Genomic DNA, 25,314 nt, shown 5'->3' with positions numbered 1-25,314 from the left:
GCACCCGGCTGTTTTATTATTTTCTTGTGTAGTTTCTTTAGACTGTTGGGATTGGTGAAATTTAAAAAAAAACACTCAAAAGTGTAGGATAGTAAAAATGTACCTTGTTTTGCAACCTCCATCAGAGTTGGCTGACCCTGAAATATGCAATTTTGGACAGTTAAAAAAATAAAAGATGTACAAAATATAATCCTGAAATTTCCCTTATTATATATAAAAGGATAAAAAAAGAAAAACGATTTCAAAGAAAAACTAATATATCCCATTATAGTTATGTTATAAAGAAATGCAAATTGAGTTCCTAGGACTCTATAACCTACTCTAAGCTTGCCTACAATGCATCCGTACAGTCTGTACGTCCTACAATCCATCATATCTCTTCTCATCATTAGAGGACTGTATGAGCTATTAATCTACTGTATGACAGTAGAGTATTCTGTGGGCAAAGCCATCTCATAGTGGTACTGTGTCTTAATTTTGTACTTGGTGAGCTCATAGTGGGTCAGTACTAGAGAGGAAAAACCAGATTCTGCAAGTAACGCGGCAGAAGTGATCTGGTAGCTTCGCTAAGGAGAAGCAACTCAGGTTAATGATGTCTGTAGAGTGCTAGAGACATCAAAATATCCATAATCAAACTAAAGTGGGTGATGCTCTAACTTCTCCTCTTTGGTGGTCTCTTTCTTGTCAATGTATCCTTTGGCAATACTTTTGAGAATTTTACTGATGCAAACATAATTTTTTTATAGGTATTGTATGTGGACAAGTGCATTATTTCACCCTTCTGTGCCCACCTTTTATATGCTTCTTCAAATTCACTAGTAAAGGGAATGGTGTCTATCTATTAGCCATTTGTACTTTAACTTACTTGCTTTTAGAATAAAAATTTTAGGATGTTCAATGCATGTGTCTGCCACATTTATGCTGTTTTACATCTTACCATGTTCTGTTTCTTTCAAACTTGTAGCTATGGAAACATTTATCATTTTTCTTGCTTTTCAATGCAATAGCTGAGCATGATGTTTTCTCTTATGCAGCGACATTTAGTGGTATTAGATAGTGAAATGAACTTGAATTCTGAATGGAGGCTCAGCAAGTGTTATAGTTACAAAAAGTACCTGGAAGGGCTAATCATCATGATAAATGACCCACTGTGAGCTGGTGGAAGAAGTACAATGAATTATCACTAGCTGCTTTTGAATCACAATTGTGTTTTATGATGTTAACAGATACCTGACCAAATGCCGAAATGGAAAAAATTAGAATGAAGAGGCTGGTATGCTGAAATCTTGCTTTATCTTGATTTGATGTAGAATGCACACAATGTGCCAAGATACGGTTATTTTGAATCTTCCCCAATCAGAAATCCTTCTGTATATTTTCTTTCACTGGAACAATATGGCATGAGTATCAATAGCCCATGAAAATATTTATGAATAGGGAGGATTTTTAAAAAATTTATACTTCAAGTGATTTATTGATGAATAACTCAGATAGAATATACTAGTACCTCAGGATACATTTAGTCTTTACAACAATTTTTGAAGTGGGTATGTTATTTTTAAAGTATAGAGGAGGAAACTTTGGTTCAGAAAGACTTAAATAATTTACATAGCAGTACGATATGTGTTTTCTGATACAATGTAAGTATACAGTATATATTAATCTCTATTCTTTCTGATCAGCTCCTCAGGTGGAAGGTTGTATTTAGTTCTATCACATATTTTCAGACAGAATAATTGAATTATGTAGCTGTCATTTGGGAGACTGTTGTTGCAGAAAACATAACTAGGTCCTCCTTGGGGCCTCTTTATATTCTCTTTCATTTTTTTGGACTTGTGAACAGGTTTCTAGTCTCAGAGTTATTATTTTATGACCAAATCTATTTGGGTACAAGTAAGAGAAAAAAACAAAGTGAAAAAAAAATGTTAACTCTTTTAAATCCATGAAAGCATGTGCATATGAGGAGACCCTTTCAAGAGCTCATTTAAAATTGCTTTTATTTGCTTTCAAAACTTGCTGAATATCAGAATCACTTATATGTGAAATGCTGTCATCTAAAACCCCACTGTTGGCTGGAGGAGTGGCTGTAAAGCCTAGTAGGTATGTAACCAGGTCTTAGCTCAGGACTCAGCTCCCTCCAGGATGTGATGTGCCCTGAGGTTCTTGGGCTCTCTGGCCCCAGGAATGGGGAAGAAGCCCTGGTGGCACAATGAGCTTATGGGTCTGACCAAAGAGTTTTGCAGAGAGCAATTTATTAGGCAGAGAGAGAGAAAGAGAGAGAAGTAGAGAGAGCTCCCATGCTGTGTGGGAGGGGATCCCAGAGAGGGAAATCCACACAGGTAAGGGGCAGTGGGTTTATAACCTTGAAGTTATTCCTGCCCCATTCATGTTTTTGTCCAATGAAAGGAGTTCTTTCAAACTTTCTCTGGAGTGACTGATCTTTGACTCTGATCCCAGATCAGTTGCTTGAGCCCACAACAGAGTCCCTTCTTCCAGGGCTCTTGGCCAGCTTTCTGAACAAAGGAAGCTCACCTGGAATTTTACTCAGTCCGGGAAAGTTAGACAAAGAACTCTAGGTTCCCGGATGGGAAGACAGATGGAGGTATGGTGCTGGGAAGTTCTTGCCTTTGAAACCACACCCCTTGTGGACCCCAGAAGAGAAGTTAACACAGTCCCTGAGGTGAAAGTAGTCCAGAGCCTGAGTTAGAAAGCCCAGGATACTTTCCAACTGTGCAGTGATTAGCTCTTAAAACTTAAAATTCCTCATCTGGATACAGGAGTTAATAGAATTGTATGATCCCTGTGTGAGGTTTAAATGGAACAATATCTGAAAGATCTTAGAACTGTGCCAGGCACACAGAAAGTTCTAAATAAAAGTTAATTCTTGATATTCTGTACATTTTTAAAAATTACAAGGCCAAGAGTACAAGAGAACCATCATTCTAAATTACATGTAGTTCAAATTTGGCTTTTAGCTTAGATTGTTGCTGCAATAAGGCTGGGTTGCTTTCAATAGAACTGTCAATCTAGTAAAGCAAGAGAGTGAATTGCATACACACACACGCACACACACACACACTCACAATGTCACATACAGACACCCATGCACATGCACAGGCACATATACCCCTAGAAAGAAAATGATGAGTTTAATACAGAAATTGTCAGCAATTGTGTTAGTAATATACTCCATACTACAGTTAAAGAGCATAGATTGACAGACAGGATAAGGGCCTCAGCAGAATTAAACCATGTGGTTTAAATAAAAGATCCTGAATAAATATCTCTGTCCCTCTATATATAATACCACTGTTCCCATAATAATTGTTAACAAGTCACTAAGCAAAAAATGTACATCTACATATCTATATTCAGAATTATCTGGTAAATATGGTGAAGCACTTGTTAATTGATTTTGGATATTTTAACTCTAAAGCATTTTATTTTTAATATTTGTATTTTCAGAGATATTTATAAAACTGAGCTATCTAGGCTGATACATGATTAATGCGTTAAGTGTCCAATAATTTGATGATGGCATTGTAGGATAAAAGCACTTTTATTTGTATGGGACCCTCACTTAATAGATATTTAATTTTTATCCTAAGACTTAGTATAATTAGGTCAAGCATCAGACATTTAGTTTTCAAAATCTTCAAACACCACATCTTTTTTTCCTTTTTTATCACCTAATTAAATTTGTGCATCTAAGTAATCAAGACTCTGAACGCCTAACCTCTATATTCACAGGTAGAGGTCTATAAAGCAGTTGTTGCTGAGGATGTCAAAAACAGATATAATTTGATGTATTTTAAGATGCCTGTGTGCACACATTATGTACCTGTGAACAAAAGTTTGTGGGTAGCAGTTGTTTCAACTCCTACATCTTTGTTATCTTCAGTCATACTTTTCACCTTTATACACTTGACTCTAATGAGATACTGCATGCCATTTCTTTGAGGTGAAATACAGGATAAGAAAAATATATATATTTTAAGTCATGGGGAAGCGCAGATATTTTCTGTGTGAGGCAATAATGCAAACTAACTTGTCAAGTTTGGCATCAAATAATCCTTAAAGTGTTTTGTAGGGTGGTTACAAGTGCCTAAATTCTTAAATGCCTCTCTGGCCTAACATTCTTCAACTTTAGTGTGTAAGAGAATTACAATAATAGAGTGTTCACGATAAAGGTTCTCTCGCTTCCTCTTTAAACTGTGATTTGGTAGACTTCCTCTGGAATAAGGAAATTACTATGTTTATCAGTTGTCTCAAGTGATTCTGATGCATGAAGGTGTTGACTGATAACTACTCTCTGAGAAGCCCCAGGTTAGCCCTGTCAGAATGTGTTGTGCCATTGTTAGAAGGCCATTTACTCATGTTAATCTCAGAATTGAAGAACTTAAGCACCCAGTTTACTCTGTCATATCATCAGGTTAGTTTAGGCAAAAATCCTATTCATTCTGAAGAAAAGATGAGTGGAAGCAATACAAACCTAAGAAAGGCAAAAATATAAATTCAGTCTTTAAAAACTCCTTTCTGTATCTGCAAAGCACACAAATAGGAAATGTGTAGAGAATTGGCTTTGGAAGTAAAGTTCTACAAGCAAGAAGGATCCTTCAGTGAAATAACCTTTCGTTAGTTTTTGCTTTACTGATTCTCAGAGCCTAATGTTAGAGTATTTAAGTAGTTATATCAATGGCTCTCAAACTTTAGCATCTAGAATCATCTAGAATTGTTAAAAAAATACAACTTGCTGGGACCCAAAGTTTCTGATGAATATAATGAGATGGTGCTCAAAATTTGAACTTCTAAAAATTTCCTAATTGATGCTATTGGTGCTGATCACGGACCACATTTTAAGAACCATTTAGGTGTACTAAGCAGATGCCATTGTTTTGGACATATATCTATTTTTGTACTATTTTTTAAGAGCTATTTTTCCCCAGCAATCTCAAGGCAACTTCAGTAATGTCTCATTTTCCTCTCAAATTAAAACTATTGAAGACATACAGACTGAAGATGAAACTAGGATATAACCTATAATAAGTGAAGCGATTTGATTTAAGTATAAAAGCTTTTTGCAGCTTTTGGAAGCTAAGAAGTTGTATTCTTAAATTCAATGAAATGAAAAATTAGAGAACTGTAACTTCATGGTACTATAACACTTATAACTCACTGGAAAGCTTGCTGAAGTTTCAGGGGTTGCAAGGAAGGTTCAAGACAGCAGTGATGAGGTAGAGGAAGAAGCTGGAATAAACTAACCTGGCTGTGGACCTTTTAAAGAGAACCAGGTATTGCAAAACTCAGGGGGTAACATTTTGACACATGAGGAGATGATCTTTTTATCATCAAGATTTCTTATTACTCAATGAGTCTTCACACCTCTGGCATCAATGAGGGCATCATGGTTTACTGGACCTCAGAAGGAAGGTGCAGCAGGAAAAAAAAGCATTCAATGAGTGGCAAGTATAATAGCAGAATTGGAAGGATAATCAGAGCTAGCTTGTTTTGTTTAGCAGTCATTCAGCTCTCAGAATATATATAGCAAAACAAATGTCAGTGTGGTATTCAGGATGAATACAGCAGAGATGGTGCTACAGAAGTGTCATGAGCTCCAGAGTGGAAAGGGTGTAGTAGAAGGTTTGCTTCTGCAGACGTAGCTTGGGATCTGGTATGGCACAGAGAATATGTAGCCCTGAAATGTTCTCCTTACAGATGGAATAAAAAGGGAACAGCTGCCATATAGATAGACTGATGGTTGGAGACCAGGTGACAAGGAAAAGACCTTGCTGGATGCCAATGAGTGCAAATGACCATTGGACCCAGGACTAAATGCATTTGACACCAACACATAGCTTTCTTGTGGCACTCACAAAGGCCCTTAAAGCAAATATATAATTAAAGGAGGAGCAAGAAGGCAGTGAGTTTCTAAAATGGCTGAGATTTACTTCTTGTCAACAATTTTACTAGGAGCTCAAACAAACAAAAAAAAAATAAACTCAAATGGAGAAAAAGAAAAGAAATTGCACTTCTTGCACATTTTGACTTTGTAACCTGACATTTGTATCTGCTCTGTGGAGGGAGGAAAACAATTCTCTCTAGCATGTATGAAATTTTTGGTAGTAACCAAATTTGCATATCAGAAAGGATGGTACTCAGTAGTGGTATTTCTGTTCCTTCCTGGAGAGAATTTAGGAGTCAGTTTAAAACAGGAAAATGCAGCTTTAAGGGTAAAGGGATGACAGAACTAAGAATCGTGACCACTTGCATCAACATGACCTATCTATTAAGACTACGAAGGAGGCCATTCTGCAAACCAATGAACAGTTCTGCCTTTGTTTCCGTTAATTTCCAAAAATAAATTTATTTGAGAAAACCATTTAGTTACCAGGACAACAGCTCACCTACCAAACAGCCATTCACTTTACATGACTTTCTTCAAGACCCTTGCCTATTATTTGCATTAATCTATAACATCACTAAACATTCTCAATTCCAATGTTTCCCAAATTGAAAGAGTCTCATTAAATCTCTTGATCTCAGATTCTAAAACCTCACATATTCTCCACTGTTTACCCTCTCCTGAGACATTACCAAGATTCTGCCAAGGTGGTGTTATTGCTAATTGCAGTGTGTTCTGATAAAACTAGCTTTGCTTTATTAATAGGTTTTCTTATTACATTTTTGGGCATTCAAGAGAACAAACAGTATTTTTATTTATTTATACAGCCATTCATTCAATAAGGCCTTATTGAATAGTTACTATGTACTAAGCATTTTGCTAAATATTTGGGATTCAGAAATGAAAAGGCAAAAAACAAAAAACACTCGGTTTCTGAATTTGGTGTCTACAGGGAGAAACCACAAGTACATAGAACAAATAAATAGAATTTAATATTAAAGAGTGAGGCCAGGCATGGTGGCTCATGCCTGTAATCCCAGCACTTTGGGAGGCTGAGGTTGGTGGATCACCTGAGGTCAAGAATTCGAGACCAACCTGACCAATATGGTGAAACCCCTTCTCTACTAAAAATACAAAAATTAGCTGGGCATGGTGGCTGGCCCCTGTAATCTCAGCTACTCAGGAGGCTGAGGCAGGAGAATAGCTTGAATCTGGGAGGCAGAGGTCACAGTGAGCTGAGATCCCACCACTGTACTCCAGTCTGGGCAACAGAGTGAGACTCCATTTTTTAAAAAATACTAAAGATTGACTAGATATGAGTTAATCACAGAATGGTTTGGGGAGACAAGCTGAGACTTCTTACTCCAATTGAAGTTTAGAGAATTAAGGAACCTTAATTTAGATCTTGTTAACCAGGCTAAAAGGAAGGCACACAGAAAAAGCTGAGAAGGGAGAAATCCGTGTGGAAGAGCATGATGCATTTGAGGACTCCTAAGTAGATCAGAGGGACTGGAGATCCGGAGGAAGTGAAGTGACAAGAGTGAAAGCAGGAGAAATAGGATGGGCAGGGGTGGGAGGCGTGGTGTGGGGATCCTGAAGAACCTGAAAGCCACACTGAAGAGTGAGAATTTAATTTACAAAGAGAAGGAGAAAGTGATGAATTTCAAGCAGGGGAGACTTGTACTTAATTAGCACTGTAGGAATGTAATTCTGTGGCAGCAGTGGGAAAATGGATAGGATGCAGATGAGTTTGAGGTGGGTAATGCCAAGTTCTACTTATTCTCTTTGCAGGTCTTAGCTGAGCTGCTATAGCAGAGATGAAGGAAAGGGGAGTGGAAAATTTTAAGGACAGAAAACCAGCAAGAATCAGTGACTGAATTTAAAGCCTTGTTATTTGTGGGGGCAGATCAAGGGACAATAAACTTGTGAGGTCTGATCTATAAATATTTAAACTTCTAGTGAAAATATAGAACAAAAAGCCAAGGAAGAAAAAAATGTCAGGTTCTGTTGAACAGCTGTACTGCAGTGATTATCAGGCCCGCACACTACAATTGTTTCAAAGGGCCTGGAAAATTCCCTGCCTGGCGAGGTGTAGACAACTCGGGATGGGTCTCTTGAGTGCATGTTGTCAAATGAATAGTTGTTATCTTTATTCAGCATTTGTTTTCCTAAATCAACTTCAGCTTATTTAACTGAGGCATTAAAAATAAATACAGACACACGCACACATAATCCAAAATAATTTTTATCATAAAAATTGGAGAGATATCTATTGCAAAAGAAAACTCTATGTCTTGTGTTTTAGCTGGGCAGAGGAAGAGGAAAATAATTACCCGGAACAAATTACTGGTTTTTTTCTTTAGAAGACACAAAATAAAATAACCTCCTTAACACCACTGAAATAGCTAGTCTTTTTGTAAAGTTAAACTACAGAAAAAGATTTTTTAGCTGCATTTTTATAGTGTAATTGCCATATTTACAGTTTTCTCTCTCCCGTGAAATTGAGCATATGTTCTGTTATGTTCCATGCCTCCCAGATGAACAAGGAGTATGACTGGTAGTAAATGTAAGTGGAGATTTGTTCTTAAGTTTTTATAGAATAGAAATAAGAAAAGAAATGCTAACCTCTGAAACTGAAGGATGGTAGTTATTGTTGAACAAATAATATTAAAATGTATGGAAACTTCCAAATCACATTATTTTGAATTATGAAAATGCAGCCCTTTGGAGAATTTGGAAACCAAGGTACATCAAAAATTTAATATTGTTATATACCAAGTTCCAACATTTGGAAGCCTTAATAAAGTAGGATTTATACATTTAAGACTTGTCGTTATAGTAAACCCTGGCATTTGTGACAATAACAATAAACTTGGAAGACATCACGCTAAACAAAATAAACCAGACACAGAAAGACAAATACTGCATAAAGTCATTTATATGTGGAATCTAAAATAGTCCAACTCAGAAACAGACAGTAGAATCATGGTTACCAGGGGCTGAGGCTTAAGGGAAAAGGGAAGATCTTGGTCAAAGAGTACAAACTATCAGTTATTCCAAATGAATAAATTCTGGAGAGCTAGTGTACAGCATGATACATTTACATTATTAACCATAGTTAATAATATATAATTTAAATTTGCTCAAAATAGATCTTAAATATTCTCATTACACACACACACACACACACACACACACACACACACAATAACTATCTGGGTGATAAATGTATTAATTGGCTTGATTGTAGTAATTATTTCAAATGTACATGTATATCAAATTACCACATTATATATCTTAAGTAGATATAATTTCAATGTGTCAACCATACCTCAGTAAAGCTGGAAAAAAACTCTCTTTATTCTATATAAATGTATCTATCATATTGATGTTCAAAGGAACTTTATATCAGTATGAATTTTGGAAACTTAGGCAGTTAAAGTGTATAGGATCTTCTTTTGCGAATAGGACATGATTGTTATTTAATCCAAATGTATGAAATTAGATATGGAATATTGGATTTCTTGTAATCTTTATATATTTTCTAATATTGTTATGTGGGCTTATTTATCCTTATTTCCTTTATAAAAGAGAAATGAGGTAAAAGCCTCAAACTGGAAGAATTTTCTCAAACATATATGTTACATGGAGAATATTGCTGAATGAACTAAGCACTACACAGTATGTTTTCTTTATAATTATTGATGTTTAAAAAATTTCCTAACACCCTCAGAATACTTTATTATTACAATGAATATGGCTTTGTTGAAACATTAATGTTAGAAGACTTAAGTCTACTTCTTATGCCATGGAGAAAGATCATATACATGTGACATAACCGTGAGATACATACTGTAACCCCAGGCTTTGCAACGTTACTGCCTGCTATTTCTTCCTTTAAAATAACATTTGCCTTTAGTACTCATATATTCCTCAGGTTAGATGTGAAACTGGAGTAACATGGTGTAAGTTCTGGTCTCATCCATAGTACTCCTCATGGTCCTGAGTATCTTGGGCAAATCTTTTGGCTTCTTTAAACTTCATGGGTCTTGGCCATTAAAAGATAACATTGCTGAGATAACATTTAGCTCCTTTGTAGCTCTAACCATCAAAGTTTCCATGATCGCAGTCCTCTCTTCATGGTCTTCCATTCTGATTCACTTGAGTTGCCTACTTATAACTTTCTTGTTGCTTCTTAGCCACAATTTTTAAAACAAAAACAAATAAGCACTAGCTTCTCTAATTAAGATTTCTCAACAGTTTCTATAATACATTTGATAAATTTGATAGGTTTTGAAAAACTGTTGATTATGTCATTACACACATAGATAGACAACCCTGTGAAATAATGAGGTCCCATTGAAACAATGTGCTAGTGTGTGCACACGCTAGTGTGTGCGTTCTGGGATGCTAAGAGAGCCATATGGCTAGCAGGCTCTGTGGAGTCATAACATTGACATCTTGCTACTTTATATCCTTCTTTTCAATTTCCAGTCCCTGTCCTCTCAACAGGATCATGTGCAACAGAAGCTCAAAGCACACAGGTGACATTGCCATTGCATCCATGCTGCACATGCATGCAGAAAGCCAGTAAAGGGGCCAGTCTTCCATATTAGTTGTTAGCTGCCTATACCCTAGCTTAAGCAGGCCAGAGGGATACACTGCAGAATCGGTATGAGAAAATGTATAATAGTAATCTCCTTTCTTGTGTCTTCCCAGTGGGTGAAATTCAGAGAATTAACTTAGTAAGTTACAACAGGCCTCTTGTTTTCCTGCTTGCTGCCTTTTCTACCCTAACCTTCGTTGTCACTGAAATAGCAATTGAACTTGGTGTTCTTCTCAGGTGTGAAGATTGCTCTACAAAAAGATGCCTTGCTCTGATAAAGCACTTAAAGTTTCACACGCACACCGCTTCTTCTCATCTATTGCTATAAACAGGAAGATTGCAGTTTTTTGTCAAATACATTGTGAATTTATTTACAATTGTTTCAAATCATACAAAAACAACACAGAGAATTCACGTATGTTCACCTACCACCAGAGAATGATTAGTTGTAAACCTAGAAAGTCATACAATGAATTAAAAAATCTTGTGTATGTATACCTGTAATGCAAAAATTAATCAACTTGGGTCCTTTCCACCCTCTTTTTTTTTTTCACCCCCCTTTAGAGTAAACTTCTATTTATTCTTTTTCTTTTTTTTTTTTTTGAAAAGAAGAAAAAGAAAGAAAGAAAAAAAAAGAATAAAGGAGAGGAAGAAAGAGGAAGAGGAAGAGGGAGAGACAATGGGAGTGTTGCTTTATTGCCCAGGCTAGAATGCAGTCTAAAAATGGGTATTGAAAACCTCTTTTATGCCAATAATTGTGCTTAATAATGGAGACAGGAAAAAATGAGGGAAGAAAATAACAAACAAGCAGCCAACCAATATTTCACCCTCTACCTCTTGGCTGCTTGTTTGAACAATTTGTGTTCTTGATTCTTCATTTTCCCTTTTCTGAGACAGACATATAAACCAAAAATTGAAAAAAAATGGGGAAAATATGGGAAGTTTATCAATATTAATATAAACCTCATTTTATGTATTTCTTATTTTTTGCTCAGTCTTATAGAGGTTCTAGATAAACTTCATTTTAAACTTAATTATAAACTAAAATGTTGCTGAGAAACTGTTTTCTTCACTGTTTTATAAAGCATAAAAACACATTCACCATTTTTAATATAGTATTCCTTTCTTTAATTAAAAATGTCACTTCTTAGCCCGGGAAACGTAGTAAGACTTCTTCTCTACTTAAAAAAAAAAAAGAAGAAGAAGAAGAATCAGGTAGGTGTGGTGGCATGTGCTTCTAGTCCCAGGGTACTGAGGATAACTGGTGCCCAAGAGGTTGAGGCTGCAGTGAGCTGTGATGGTGCCACTGCACTCCATCCTGGATGACAAAGAGAGACCATGTCTCAAACAAATTATTTTAAATGTCATTTCTCTCTATCTGCACACCGTTCTTCATCTACATGCCTACATGAATATTCAGTCAGTCATTAGAAAATCTGCTAAATTAGGGCAATTCTTTTCCAATTATACATTGCAAGAATTCGAGCTTCCTCAGCTTTTGCCTACACAGTAGTTGTGTAACAAACCAAAATGCTTCTACAAATCTCGAAAACATATCTCAGTTTGTGTTTTTTTTTTTCTCTTGAAAACTGTTGATTTAAAGCCCAGATATGGGGGTGTAATTTTTCTAATGAACAGTGGAGATATACCCTGTGGAATTTGAGAGGGAAATATTCTCAGAGACAAGAGTGAGTCCAGGGTAGGGAAAGTAGAGTCAAGATCTGATTTAAGCATTCGTGGAGGATCTTTTTGAAGAGTTTACTATTTTTGTCTGTGTTCTTCCATTACATTTTATGGACTGAGATGGGAATAGGAGGCAGTTGTAGGGAATATTGAGCTTATCCTTTTGTATAAGTAACTTTCTCTATCATCTCAAACTTTGAATTAACTAGTCGCAGCCTCCTGATGGTCATTTTCTCCCTCTTTATTAAAGGATACATATACATAGACTTACATAGTGGCCTGTAGGAAAGACAGGGACAAATAAACGTGTCTTGCTCTACATCCAGAGCCTGAGGCCAAAGGGAGGGTGGCTTCATCCTGTTAAGGACTAACATTCCAAAGTTCTATCCAATGTGGTGCCCACTAGCTATGCAAGCACTTAAAATGTGCCCAGTTCAAATGGAGGTGTTTTGTAAGTATAAAGTATGCACAGAATTTCAGAGACTTTGTATGAAAATAATACATGAATTATCTAATTAATAATTCCCATATTAGTCTCTTATTAAAGTAGAAATATTTTAAAATATTGGGTTAAATTAAATGTTATTAATTTTATCTGTTTCTATGTGTTTTTTAGTTGTGACTATGAAAATATTTTAAATTACCTCTGTGTGGCTGAGTGTGGTAGTTTACTTCTTTAATCCCAGCACTTTGGGAGGCTGAGGTGGGGGGATCAGTTGAATCTAGGAGCTCCAGAGCAGCTGAGCAGGGGAACATAGTGAGACCCTCTACTAAAAATTAAAAAATTAGCTGGGCATGGTAGTTCATTCTTCTAGTCCCAGCTACTCTAGAGGCTGAGGCAGGAGGATAGCTTGAGCCCAGGAGTTTGAGGTTGCAGTAAGCCATGATGGCACCACTGCATTCCAGCCTCGGCAGCAGAGCAAGACCCAGTCTCAAAAAAAAGTACTTGCGTGGCCATTAGGTGGCTTACATTAAACAATGCTGATCTCAATAAAGGAACTTTAGAAAGGAAATAGGTGAGACTGAATGCTGGGTTATAAGTAATTTAACAGCTATTAACTGAGCTTCTTTGTGTCAGACACTGAGCTGTATGTTGGAAAAACAGCGGTCAATAAAACAGATTTAGTTCCTATAATTATAGTGTCAATGGTACTCTTGGGGGACAGGAGCTAATAAATTTATAAGTTACAATAGATATCATTTTGTAAAAGTAAAGGCTGTGAAGAGAGAATATAATAGGCCACGAGGGACTGTGTAATCCGAGCTCTTTGGGAGACAGAGGCAGGAGGATTGCTGAATGTCAGGAATTCAAGGCCATCCTGCACAACATAGCAAGACCCAATTTATACAGAAAATAAAAATTAGCCAGACATAGTAGTTTGCACCTGTAGTCCTAGCTATTTGAAAGGCTGTGGTGGGAGTATTGCTTGAGTCCAAGAGTTTGAGGCTACGGTGGGCTATGATTGCACCACTGTACTCCAGCCTGGGTAACAGAGTAAGACCCTGTCTCTTAAAAAAAAAAAAAAAAAAAAATTAAGAGGTTACTAGGTTGGATCAGAATGCTGTGGAAAGCCTCTCTGAGAAAATGATATTTCTTTGAGGCCTGAGGTGTGACTGGGATTTAACAAGTGCTATGGACTGAATATTTGTGTCCTCTCAAAATCCATAGGTTGAAATTCTAACTTCCAAGATGCTAATGTTAGGAGGTGGGTCTTTGAGGGGATAATTAGATCATGAAGGTAAAGCGCTCATGAATGAGATTAGCCCAGAGATCCCTTTTGCCATGTCTGCTGTGTGAGAAAACAGCAAGAAGACAGCAGTCTATGACCAGGAAGCAGGCCCCCACCAGACACCAAATCTCTTGGACTTGTCAGCTTCCAGAACTGTGAAAAATAAATTTCTGTTCTTTATAAGCCATTCAGTCTATGGTGTTTTTGTAATAGCAACCCAAAGAAATGAATACAGCCAGGTGAAGCATTATAGAAAGAAGAGAATTAGATATAGAAAGAACACTGTATGCAAAGACTCTGAGGCAAGACAGAGATGACCAAGGCCAATGTGCCTAGGTGTTGCTATAGACATGACACAGGTGGAGATGTAGAGACAGGCATGGGCCAGATCTCTGTTGACCATGGTAACAGTTTGGAAGGGATTTAGGCAAGACAGTGACATGGTCTGCTTTATAGTTTTAAAAGGTTCCTTTTAGTGTGGTGGTGAATAGTTCAGCCACAGCAAGTGGGAATGTGGGAAGAGCAATAGAGAGATGACTGTAGTTAGCACAAGTGACAGACAAGGTGTTTGTTCCTGGCAGAGCAGATGGTGCTGTTATTCTGTACCAAGGAACTTGCTACTTGCTTTTGTTAACATAAGCCAGATATTTTTCTTCCCTGGGTGGTGACTGGTCCGTATTATACTTACTTGTTTCCATTTGCTATTACTCTTGGAAAATCACTCCTTTACGGTTCTCTTCGAATTTTGCCAAAGACAGAAGGGGACTTTCTGATTCTCCTGCCTTATTATACTTGATTAAAACTTCATTGCCTCTTTTTTCAAAAGTGGCATTTAAAAAGAAAGGATTCTTTCCCTGGTCTTGTCATGGGTAGATGTTATCAATTTCCTTGGTTCATAACACCAGAGAACGTTACTGCTGTTACCTTGTGCTAGTCCAGAACAGATATTTATTTTTTGCTATTGAAAATGCTTAAAAATATTTTATTTCTTTTCTTACACTGGGTGATATAAACTTGAAATCTGTACTAAACACGTAAATTAACTTTAAAATATATTTACCAGTTTATAGATATCTTAGTTCTTATTTTACTGCTATAAAGAAATATCTAAAACTGGGTAGCTTATAAAGAAAAATAGTTTATTTGACTCAAGATTTTGATGTTTGGAAAAGCTCAAGATTGGGCATCTGGTGAGGGCTTCAGGCAGCTTCCACTCATGGCATTAGGCAAAGGGGAGACAGAGTGTACGGAGATCACATAGTGAGAGAGAAAGCAAGGGAGGGAGGAGGTACCAGGCCCTTTTTAACAATCAGCTCTCAAAGGAACTTGACAAAGTATAAACTCACTCATTACTGTGAGGATGGCGATAAGCCATTCAGGAGGGCTCTACCTCTATAACCAAATCCTTCCTATTAGGCCTCACCTCCAACATTTGAAATCAAATTTTAACATGAAGTTTGGGGAACAAACATCTGACCTATAGCATTAGACAGTATTTTACATCGTTAAAAGTTAAAATATCTTTAGAGAATAACTCTCTTTTTCTGCTCATTTTCTGACCCAGTCACTGAACAGATGAACATTGCTACTTGTATTTTGTGTATTCTTCCAGAAATTATTGTTTAGGTACATTTATCTAAAGAAGAAAGCACATCCATCCTTTATTTTCTTCACACATGGGGGCATACCATAAAAACTGTTCTACACAATGGTTTTTGTTTTTATTTTTATTGAGGCATAATTTTCATTTGGTAATATAGACAGATCATAAGCCTACAGCTCATTGTGTTTTAAAAATTACATATACCAGTGTAAACCACAGACCAAATCAATCATTCAGCAAATTGTCTTAATCCTCCTCAAATTACCTCTATTCTGAATTCATCAATTTCTCAACTTCTTATCAACTCCCTTGTTACCTCCTCTGAGCTCCTGTCTTCCACCTATATCGGAATGACTTCCAAAACAATTTCTAGGCTACCACCGTTATCAAGACAATAGCAGAAAACACAATAAAAAGCAGATTATGCCATGCCATTGCTCTTATATAAAACTTACATAGGACATATTTAAAATGAAGACCCTATAAGATCCTAAATAATCTGGCCCTCCCTAACCTCTGTGCAGAATTGGCCATATATTAGGGTTGGTGGAAAGTAATGGCAAAAACCATGATTATTTTTGCACCAACCTAATAATTTGTGGGGCTTAGCGCAAAACAAAACTGCAGGGCCCCTTTTCCTGCTTTTCTACCGCCCTTCATAGGTATAAAGTATAGTTGTTTTCTTCTTTCATGGTCTCTATCAACTCGTCATGCTGTTTTAAAATTGCTATTTAATCTGGTGCTCCTGTGGCTGTCATGAGTGTACTAAGTGAAGGACTTTGCAGGGACCCGGGGCCTGCCCCATTGCTCTTTGTGCACATCTGCTGCAGCGTTCACTGGATCTTAAGATAGCTCTCTCCCCTTCCCATGAGCTTCAGGACCCAGGGGCTATACCCTAGCTGAGAACAAAGAAGCCCAGCCACATATCTCCCTTCCCACACATCAGCAACCCCTACCCACAGCAGATGAGCAAATGCTAAGGGTATTGCAAAGTCTGTATCAGGATGTCATAGATAACCTGGTTCTGGGAAGAGTGAGAGGTTTCCCCCACTGAGTCACCTAAGAAATTCAGTCTTGAGTGGGATGGCCACAGCTATATTCCAACTTGAGACACCTTGGATCATGCATGCCTAACCCTGGTCCTTCCTACTCCTCTATCCAGGCATCCAGCTAGGCCCCCAGTGAGTGGGGGACAGGCTGAGAAATCAGGAGGTCCAGAAGGACCACACACATCCTAAACCTCAAGCTCTCTCAAATGCTTAATTGTCTCATGAGATTACACTTATACAAATTCAAAGATTTTGAAAAAAAGTTATTACTAATTTTGAAAAGACGGCCACAGAATAATCAACCCCAAGATCAGAGCCCCTCTGCATACAGGGCCCCATGTGACTATACTGGTTGCACACCTGTGAACCTAGTATTCTCTTCATCTTTCTGCCTCTTCTGCGTTGCACTGGCTTCTTGGGCGTTCTTTGTGCATGCCAGGGTGCATCCTCTAAAGCCCTTCGGATTTCCTGTTTCTTCTCCCTAGAATGCTTTTCCCGCAGTTAAATATTTGACTCATTTCTTTGCCTTCTTCAAATCTGTACCCAAGAGTCACTTTCTTAAGACCTTTCACAAACAACTCATTTACAATTATCATTGCCCTGCCTCCTGTATCTACTTACTCTATTTTCAAAGTGTTTATTACCCTCGAATTTTCTATATGTTTAACTGTGTATTCTGTATTTTACTTATCATCTGCATTCCCTAGTGAAATACAAGCTCCATGAACACAGCAACTACTTTCTGTTTTGTATTCTGGTATATACTAAGAGTGCATGATACTGACTGTCTTGTGGGAGTTGATCAATAAATTTTAACTTTTGAAATGAAATAATATGAATAAAAGATTTCTATCTGGAAACAAAGTGGTGTAATTGTCTCAGAAAGACAATTACATGTGTGTATGTGTGTGTAATTGTCACACACAAACAGAGAGAAAAGAGGAGGAGGAGATATTGGTATCAGTATTTTTAAAATAATGTGTAGTTTAGAGAGAGAAATGCTATTTGCAGTTAATCAACACAAGTAGGTATTTTTCATTGTATCGAAGTGAGCAAGTCTCTGTAAAAATCAATTGATAAATAATAGCTACTTCCCCAAGGTCACATAAGTAGTAAATTATGACAAAGCCAGGATTCAAGCCCAGGTATATTTGACTCCAAAGCCAGTGTTTAATCTTGTCAGGGTTTATTTGCATTTGAAAAGATATGCTTATTAATCCACTGTGAATTTCTAGTTGGTGGGCTACATGAGGGGGATAGTTTTGACTGGAAGATGTTCCCCATTGTCTAGTGCCCTTTGTTTTATTCCCACTATGCTCTCTTCTTCTTTCACACTCCTACAATACAGAGGCAGACAGACACTGAAAAGTTGTAAATCCCTGAGTTACATGCACCCAATGTATTGCTCTATTTTTTAGGGTAGCATATGTCTAAAATCTTCTCATTACTTCCATCAGTGGCAATTTTGAATGATACAAATTATCCAAAGCTGTAGATAATCCAGGAAGTATAGACAAATGCTCAGTTATTCTGGAAAATTATCTCTTTTTCTCCATAGCACATAACAACATTGGACATGTAATATATTTTTAGTCATTTTTTGTTTATTTGGTAAAATAAACATCCTCCATCCTCTCCATCCTCAATAAAATGTGAGTTTTATGGAGGCAGAAGTTTCTATATGTTTTCTTTTGCTCTGTATTTCCAGTGACTAGGACAGTGCCTTGGGCAGAATATGTGTCCAATATACAGAACATCTATTTTTAATTTGGGGCATTTTAACAGGAGTTCAAAATATTAAAAAGAGTCAGGTGCTTATAAAAATTTTCTTATCTGCTTAGTGGATTTGGTCTTGTAACAAATGTTTCATAATGAATAACTCATTTCTATGATGTCTGAAACTTCAGGATGGTTTGAATAGCCGTAGCAGGTTAATGCATATAAATAGATAAAACTACACATAGAATTAAATAACAATAAAACATTGAAATGAATTGAAGACACTTGAAAATACATCCTGGTTAATACATAAGTAAATTATATTCTTATTGCCTACATTCTCCCTAAGAGAGCTAATTTATTTTAGTGATTTTTCAGCTATTATTTCTACAGAGAAAAATTCAAAACAGTGGTTCAGTCCTTGACCCCTTTCCTTGGTTTCAGTTTCCGATCTCTTTCTTCTAGATAACTCTTAATAGACATCACCCATAAAATGTGTAAATCTAAGTCATAAGCTTTTTAAATTTAAACAATTCTTTCCTTGGAATTTCCTATTTATTACAGCACCATCAGTATTTGTTTAGTTTCCTCACTCTGAAACACTCTAGTTTGTTATTTTTGACTGACTATTAAAAGAAAATGACAAGATAATTTTTATGCTACTAAGATAATGACGAATACTTTCTCAAAGATAATTTTTTTAGGAGAATACAATAATTAAAAGGATTCTGAGAAAGGTTATTAACAGGTTATACATTTAAGAGTGAGACCTACATATCAGATTTTATCAAGTGAATTCATTAGACCAGCAACAACTGTGCAGTGATGATTTCCTGTTAAATTAAAGGGCAATGGTCTTCCTCATGTATTCAGGTGATCATTTCAATCATTGAACACCTGAAGAATAGAAAATTTCCCCAGACTTTAGGAGCCCAAGATAAACATTCTAACGTACCTGGAATTGTAACGGTCACTTTTGCCTATTTTCTTAACCTTGTGAGATTTTAGTTAGTCTTTAAACAATGAGTATTATGTTAAAAAGGAGTACTAAAGGATTAGACATCTGGGGTAAAAGGCATAGTAAAACAAGTATTTTCTTAGAAAATTTAACTCATATTCTTATAACTTATCAATTCTACAAGGTGTTAAGAGGCTATGTTTGAGGATGTGGACGTTAGCTAAAAAGTTTCCCAGCTTTGAATAAACCCTCCCATCATATAACTAAGTTTTGTTTGAATTTTGTAGGAATTCCAGCAAAAATCAATTTTTGAATATCAACCAGAGCACATTTCTCAGCTCTTGCATTCCATGGAGTTTAGATAAACACATGTACTGGGAAGACTTTGAACTCAATGGTTTTTTTTTTGCCTCTTAGATCCTTAGGCTGCCATAGGTTCAACCATAGAGCCACTAAATGTGACCATTTAGATTACTGTCTTCCATTTCAGAGACTGCATTTTAAAGGCCCAGCTCTACTTTTCTAGGCTTTTAAGACACATAAATCAACTATATAGAAGTCACAACTCCCATTGCCTCTCCTATGAGGAACTAACTATAAAACAAATTACCACTAAACTTAGTGGTGTAAAACAAACATTTATTATAATCATGAATTCTGAGGGTCAGGAATTTGGATGAATTACAGCAGGGTGTCTTTTCTCTACTCAAGGAGACCTGGGGTTTCAACTGGAAGGTGCAAAGTCAGAGGCCAAAATCATACAAAGACACGCACGAGAGAGAGAGAGTTAGGCAATTGCCATGAGACTTTAAGACTTGGCCTCAGTTACAAAACATCTCTTTTGCCTCATTCTTTTTGTCAAGACAGTCAAAAAGGCCTGCACAGGAGACAGGAAAGGAAAAGTACATTCCATCCATTGATGGCAAATTTCTGAAGGAATCCGTGGATCCAGAAATATTTGCGTGAACACTTTAGAAAAGTAGAATTGCCACATTATTTTTCTGGGTCTGTGTGTGAACGTTTTTTATGTATGGGATAATATGCGTCAGTCTGTGTATGAAATGATAACCTATACTACTAACAATTAGTTGATTCTAGTATCAGTTTAAGCACCAAGGCATATGACTCAGGCAGTCTTTCTTCTGGAAAGCTATAAACTCTGATGGAAACTAAATTCATTAGTTTTCTCTTTAGGAAATTTATCACAAAGTTTACTATTTTTGCCGTAATACTTGCTTGAGGATGTTGTGATTGTTTGTAGCCAGAAGCATATTTATGTGTATTGAGGACTCTACGTTTGCATTCTAGGAAAAAATATTTTCTTATACATACATTAGGGAAGTGAAAAACTAACTGGAAAGTAGACAGCGCTGGGTCTCACAGTTTGCCATTCACTAACCTTCATCCACAGCACTCAACAACCTTTGTTCCCTCTTTACTAGAAAAAAAGGGGGCAACAACTATTTTAGTATTAACTGCAGATGACAAAATGTTTCCATCACAGTTATAGACATTTTTGCCAGAGTTATTATTTTGAATGTGTTCTTCATCAAAAAATTAAGTTCTCTGGGTTTTGACTCCCCAGAGGAATCAGCTTCTCTTTTTTCTTCCTCCTTTCTTCTTAGCTTTGTTGCTTTTTTCTCCCTTCCTTCTCCTAGGTCCTACAGTTCCAGATTGAATCAGTACAATTTTCTGCTCTAAAGATATAACTTGCATTGCAATAACAATGATAAGCAATTTTCATAGGAGAAAAGGTAGATTTTCCTTTGCAAATAATTTGAGATAATGAGAACCAATGGGATAAAGACTTCTAGCGAGATGAACTTCCTGTGATAACTTGAAAAATATACTATGTGTATTAGTCTGTTCCCATGCTTCTATGTAGAAATACCCAAGACTGGGTAATTTATAAAAGAAAGAAGTTTAATTGACTCATAGTTCTTCAGTCTAGGGAGGCCTCGGGGAACTAACAATCATGGTGAAAGGAGAAGCAAATATGTCTTTCTTCACAAGGTGGCAGGACAGACAAGTGCTGAGCAAAGGGGAAAAAAAGCCCCTTATAAAACCATCACATCTCATAAGAATTCACTCACTATTATGAGAACATCAGGAGGGTAATCAGCCCCATGATTCAATTATGTTCCACTGAGTCCCTCCCAAGAGACATGGGGATGATGAGAACTACAGTTCAAGATGAGATTTGGGTAAGGATACAGCCAAACCATATCATTCCACCCCTGGCACTTCCTAAATCTCATGTCCTTATATTTCAAAGCGCAATAATGCCTTTCCAACAGTCCTACAAAGCCTTAGCTTATTCTAGCATTAACCCAAAAGTTCAAGTCCAAAGTCTCATCTGAGACAAGGCAAGTCCCTTCTGCCTATTAGCCTGTAAAATCAAAAGCAAGTTAGTTACTTCCTAGATACAATGGGGACACAGGCATTGGGTAAATACAGCCATTCCAAATGTGAGAAATTGGTCAAAACAAAGGGGCTACAGGCCCCGTGCAAGTTCAAAATTCAATAGGGCTTAATTAAACCTTAAAGTTCCAAATGATCTCCTTTGACTCCAGATCTCATATCCAGGTGACAGTGATTCAAGAGGTAGGATCCCAAGGCCTTGGACAGCTCTACCTCTGTGGCTTTGCAGGGTACAGCCCCCCTCCCAGCTGCTTTTGCAGGCTGGCGTTAAGTGCCTGCAGCTTTTCTAGGTGTATGGTATAAGTTGTCAGCGGATCTACCATTCTGGGATCTAGAGGATGATGGCCCTCTTCTCACAGCTTCATTAGTCAGTGCTCCAGTAGGGACTCCGTGTGGGGGCTCCAACCCCGCATTTCCCCTCTTCATTGCCCTAGTAGAGAATCTGCAGAAGCCTCTGCCCCTGCAGCAAACTTCTGCATGGACATCCAGGGTTTTCCATACATCCTCTGATATCTAGGCAGAGGTCCCCAAACTTCAATTCTTGTCTTCCGTGCAACCTTTGACCCAACACCATGTGGAAGCTGCCTGGGCTTGGGGCTTGCAGCCTCTGAAGCCATAGCCCGAGCTGTAACTTGGCCCTTTAGCCATTGCTGGAGCAGCTAGTATTCAGGACACTAAGTCAGAGGTTGCACATAGCATGGGGCCCTGGGCCCAGCCCAGTAAACCATTCTTCCTTCCTAGGCCTCAGGGCCTGTGATGGGAGGGACTACTGCAAACTTTGCTGACATGCTCTGGAGAAACATTTTCCGCATTGTCTTTGTGATTAACATTTGATTCTTTGTTAATTATGCAAATTTCTGTAGCCAGCTTAAAATTTTCCTCAGAAAATAAGTTTCTCTTTTCTGCTGCATTATCAGGCTACACATTTTTCAAATCTTCATGCTCTGTCACCTCTTGAATATTTTGCTGCTAAGAAATATCTTCCACCAGATACCTTAAATTATCTCTCTCCCTTGAGTTCAGTGTTTCATAGATCTCTAGAACAGGGGCAAAAAGCCATCAGTCTCTTTGCTAAAGTATAACAAGAGTGATGTTTACTTCAGTTCCCAAAATGTACCTCATCTTCCTCTGAGACCAGCTCAGCCTGGACTTCATTGTCCATATCATTATCAGCATTCTGTTCAAAGCCATTCAACAAGTCTCTAGGAAGTTCCAAAATTTTTCACAGCTTCCTGTCTTCTTCTGAGCCCTTTGAGACTATAGGAAGTTCCAAACTTTCCCACATTTTCCTGTCTTCTTTTCAGCCCTCCAAACTATTCCAATCTGCCTGTTACCCAGTTCCAAAGTTGATTTCACATTTTTGGGTATCTTAACAGCAGTGCCCCACTACCTAGTCAGTACCAATTTATTGTATTAGTCTGTTCTCATGCTGCTATGAAGAAATATCCGAGACTGGGAAATTTTCAAAGGAAAGAGATTTAACTGACTCATAGTTCTGCAGGGATAGGGAAGCCTCAGGAAACTTACAATCATGGCAGAAGGGGAAATAAACAGGTCCTTCTTCACTAGGTGGCAGAAGAGAGGGAGGTGCAAAGCAAAGGAGGAAAAGTCCCTTATAAAACCATCAGATCTTGTGAGACCTCAGTCACTATCAGGAGAACAGGATGAAGATAACACATCCATGATTCATTTACCTCCCACAGGTTCCCTCCCAAGATGTGGGGATTACAGAAACCACAGTTCAAGATGAGATTTGGGTGGGTACACACCATGTCACTGTGCTTGTCCTAGAAAACTGTTTACTCTTAAAATGATTTCAAATTACACCAAGTACTGGGACTTGTTCCTATACAGAAAGTCAAGGCACAGAGATCTGACACAAACTACTTAAAAGAAGGATGGAAGGCAGCTGATAACCAATTAGCTTTTTCTAGACTAACCCAGGCCAACTGTCCTGGCAACAATTACCTGGACTCAAACAATTCCATGCTCAGCCTTTGCCAACTTGGAGAAAAGTGTTTACATCTGTCCTTGCCTGGTGGTGTTTTGCCCATGGGGAAAAGAGTGCTGCTAGGAGATAAATGTTCCTCCCACTAATTATATGTCTGGCTCTCCCCTGACCACTTCAAGTGTAAATTACCTCATCATAAACAATTCCCTTTAAAAGAGCATGTAATTCCCTGTCACCACCGATTGCTTCACAGCACTCCAGGCAAACCCCAGAATTGTTTGCAAAGTCTTGTATCCTCCACAGACAAGACAAAAGAATAATGGAAAAATGCAACAAGCAATCTCCCCCGACCAAAAAAAAAACCAAATCCATAGTCTTCTGCCAATATTTTAGAAAGGCACTTTAAAAGCTTTTGGAATAGTGCCACATCTGGGTTTATAGTAAGAGACTTCACAAGAATTCTTATTGTTCAGAATAAAATAACATGTACCTTACAGGTAAAAAATAAATGTCTGTGTCCAAATGAATATGACCTAACTTCATTGTATATTTAAGGATTATACTTTTAAAAAAGTGTTATTAATAAACAAATAAAAATATAAAAATGTTATTAGAACTAATGCAATGAAATAAAAATTTGCTGATCTTGAAAATATATTCTAATTTGTATACTGAATCAGTTCACCTTTTCCAGAGATTATATTAGAATAGAATAGGATAAAGTGCTTCTTTTAGAATGGCTTTTTCAGAATAATTATGCAGCATGCTGTAATTCATAATGTATTGGTGGAGAATCCAATAAAACCTCTGGGCTCTAATACTTGAAATAATTGAACAGAAAAAAAAATGGTAAGTATAGTTGTGAAAAAATGATAGAAAGTTGATTAATAAAATTGTGTTTTATAATAAATAAAAATATCAAATTAATATAATTAAGCAATAATTATTTTACTAAGAACAATATAAAATACTATATAGACCAATAGAAATCATACCAAAATTTTGGACAATTAAGTCCTTGAGTTCTGGGATTTCACACAGTTTCCTGATTTTCACAGTTGTAAAACCTTTTTTAAGAGTTTTTCCTAATAAACACAGTATGTTAAACAGAGTTTTCATAAATATTTATTTAATCAATCTTCTGGGAAGATATCACCAGATTAGGTATTTTTATTGAGCACTTATTCAGTATTGAATAAATGCCAAGTTCTACACTTAGAAAATGCTACCCTGAAGCAGAGCAACCAACAGTGAGGTCTCTGGACCAGCAGCATCAGCATCACCTGGGAACTTAGAGATGCAAATTCTTGGGCTTTGTCAAAATCTTACTGATTCAGAAATTTTGAAAGTGGGCCCCAACAATCTATGTTTTAATAAATTCCCAAGTGATTCTCTGACATGGGCTAGAGATTGACAGCCATTGCTGTAGAAGCAGGCAGCCTTGGGATCAAGCAAAGAGGAGGTTTTTAGGCAGAGATAGCTTGTATAAACTCCATAAATGTCGTGAGGGGCAGCATGGATTTAGACACTTCCAATAGCCAGCAACTGTAGCTGAAAAACTAATAGGTCTACATTTTTAAATGATCTAATATTAATCCTGAAGTAATACCATGGTTTTTCTAGATTTATTATTACATATATTAGAGCCATTATATGTTCTGTTGAGTTAGTAAACAAAATTTTATCTGAAAA

The sequence above is a fragment of the Cebus imitator genome, unplaced genomic scaffold, assembly GCF_001604975.1.
Source record: "Cebus imitator isolate Cc_AM_T3 unplaced genomic scaffold, Cebus_imitator-1.0 Scaffold600, whole genome shotgun sequence".
Lineage (NCBI taxonomy): Eukaryota > Metazoa > Chordata > Mammalia > Primates > Cebidae > Cebus > Cebus imitator.
The sequence above is the reverse complement of the archived record's forward strand: the minus strand, read 5'-3'. Positions refer to the sequence as shown.